Raw genomic sequence first — 3,086 nt, 5'->3', positions numbered from 1 at the left:
TGCCCAGCAGCCCTTCTAAGAGAGATGAAGGCTGACATTTTGAAGGGCCAGAAGGCCAACCACATAGAGAATAAAGAGTACTGAAACCAAGTAGGTAACACACAGTAAACCACTGATATGGCCATCTTCACAGCCTTACTTCAAGCAGTGGCTCTCAACCTTCCTAATGCTGCAACCCTTTAATAGAGTTCATTATGTTGTGGTGACCCCCCCAACCATAAAATTATTTTTGTTCCTACTGTTATAATCATAATATCTGATATGCAGGATATCTGATATGCAACCCTTGTGGGGGGCACAACCCACAGGTTGAGAACCACTGCAAGGGACAGTTGCCCTCCACTGTACCCCAAGTCAGATTCCACCCTCATTTCATGAAGAAAGTCCTGAGGGGTTTTGTGAGTGCTTAGGCTCTTGATAAGTAAAACACGGCTTCCTAAACCTGTCTCTATCAACCTTTCCCTGAGACACACACAGGGGGAGACATAAAGAACACAGGTTGCCTGTGTAAATTCTCTTCCTGACTGAGTTTGTTAAAACCCTCTTCTTCAGTATGCAGGCAAAGATTTGTGATGACTAATTGTGATGTGCATCTTCATCTGATTGAGAAGCACCCAGGGGATTGTTAAAAACACCACTAGGAAACTGGAGAGATGGCTCAGCAGCTATGCTCTTGCAGAGGACCCAGATTTGGTTCCTAGCACCCATGTTAGGCAGCTCTCAAGTGACTATAACTCTAGTTTCAGGAGATCTGATACCTTCTTCTGGCCTCTGGAGGAACCTGCAGCTATGTGATACATATACATCTGCTCAGGGGTGCACCACAAACACATATTTTTAAATAAAAAGGAAAAGAACACTACTGGATGCATCTGTGAAGGTATTTCCAAAGCAGTAGGAAAGTAACACATGCCCTTAATGTGGGCCACACAATCCCATTGGTCAGGGCCCCAAATGGAGTGAGGAAGAAACAGAAGAAAGCCCAGAGAGTAAGCATTCTCTCTCTCTATTTTCCTGCTCTCCCCCTTTCTCTCCCCCTCCTCCTCCTACCCTCTTCCAAGTATTGGCCTCTTAATATTGAACTCCCTGGCCTCTAGAACCATTAGAAATAAATTTCTATTCTACGAATTACCCAGTCTATGCTGTACTGCTGTAACAGCCCAACATGGACCATGACAGTCTTCACATCCACAGTCTTTCACTTTCTGATCTCCTACCACTCTTGGGTTCCGGAAGCTCACCAAACACCATGTGGATATTTCGGGTAGTCATTGAAATCTGAAGACAATGGCTCTGGAGTCCAGCACAGCTTGGATCAAGTCCAGTACAGCAGGTCATACCTCTTTATCCTTGAGTAGAGGAACCACTTGACTTCCCAGATTCCTTATTTGAAATGAGGATGATACTGTCTATGAGGTTCTGCTAAGGGGACTCTTGAACTCACATTCAGAATTCTCACCAACACAGTCGAGGACTACGGTTGCCCACTTACCATATCAAGTGATCAGGTTAATAGAACCGCAGCTACATCTGTGGTCGGGGATCAGCCTTTACCAGCATTCCTGATGAACTAGGAAACCTTGAGGGAATGTATCCCAGCACTGATAGGAAAGTATCTGACAGAGCTGTCTGCAGGCAGCAGGGACTCCTCTTTGGTCAAGGAGAATAGCTCTAGGTATAAACCATCAGCCGACATCAGAGCCAGCTGTCCACAGGGATGCCCGCTGAGAGAGCAGGCCCTCTGAAGGTCACAGCACTGTGGCTCCAGCAACCTAGCTATGGATCCAGAACTGAGAGAAGAAACATTACAGATTCATTGTCTTTTGTACTTTGCCAGAATAGCCAGGATATGGAAGTCACCAAATCCTTCACTCCAATTTAACCTTGACCAGTATTGGGCATTGGCAATGTTAAACTGGTTATCTTTAGTCCTCAGTTCTTACCTCTGTACCCTGTGAATAATCTATGAAGGACTATGGTCATTGATTTTCAATGTCATATCTATGGCCATATGTAGGGGGAAAGAAATACATTAATAAGAAACCTTAAAGTGACTCAAGCTGTCTTACTATGTCTATAAAACAGGAAATTACTCCAAAATATCAAAATTATTTTAGACTAAAACACATGTTTTTCATAATCAAAGCAAATGTACAAGTGACTTGCTAAAAGGAAACAATGGCCTGGCTCTATTTAAAATCCAATCACATTCCTGATCTCATTAAAACATTTGCATTGCAAAGCATCTACCATGAGATATAGTTATCAGAATCTCTGATGTTTCCAATTCTTCAGGGAAGATTTTCATCCAACAAAGCCATTTAAAAAATCTAATTTTGCTGAATACAATGTAGATTAATTACTGGCTCATTCTATAAATATCATTTCTAAAAACAGAATTTTTGCTGGTAAAGAAATAAAATCCAAACAGCTTGACCAATTACTACCCTAGCATTTTCATGGGTTGCCAATCAATGCCTGCTATTACAAAAAAAAAAAAAAATATCAAACATTCTAGGATACAACTACAGCATTCACCTGAATTATAGCCACATCAAACCCAGTTTATGAGTTGTGACACAGTCTACATATTGTGTAGAATATGAAACTGAGCCAGGCGGTAGTGGTGCATGCCTTTAATACCAGCACTCGGGAGGCAGAGGAAGGCGAATCTTTGTGAGGCCAGCCTGGTCTACAGAGCAAGATCCAGTAAAGGCACAAAGTTACACAGAGAAACACTGTCTTGGGGGAAAAAAGAAAGAAAGAAAGAAAATGAAACTGGAAAGAAACTCAAAGCGATTCCACTAAAATTAGGAACAAGACAAGGATGTCCATTCTCCCCATATCTATTCAATATAATACTTGAAGTCCTAGCTAGAGCAACAAGACAACAAAAAGAGATCAAGGAGATACAAATTGGAAAGGAAAAAGCCAAACTTTTGCTATTTGCAGTCGATATGATAGTATATATAAATGACCCCAAAAATTCTACCAGGGAACTCCTACAGCTGATAAACGCCTTCAGTAATGTTGCAGGATACAAGATTAACTATAAAAAATTCCATCAGATGAGAAGCCATTTATCA

The sequence above is a fragment of the Peromyscus leucopus genome, chromosome 13 (assembly GCF_004664715.2).
Source record: "Peromyscus leucopus breed LL Stock chromosome 13, UCI_PerLeu_2.1, whole genome shotgun sequence".
Classification (NCBI taxonomy): Eukaryota; Metazoa; Chordata; class Mammalia; order Rodentia; family Cricetidae; genus Peromyscus; species Peromyscus leucopus.
The sequence above is the reverse complement of the archived record's forward strand: the minus strand, read 5'-3'. Positions refer to the sequence as shown.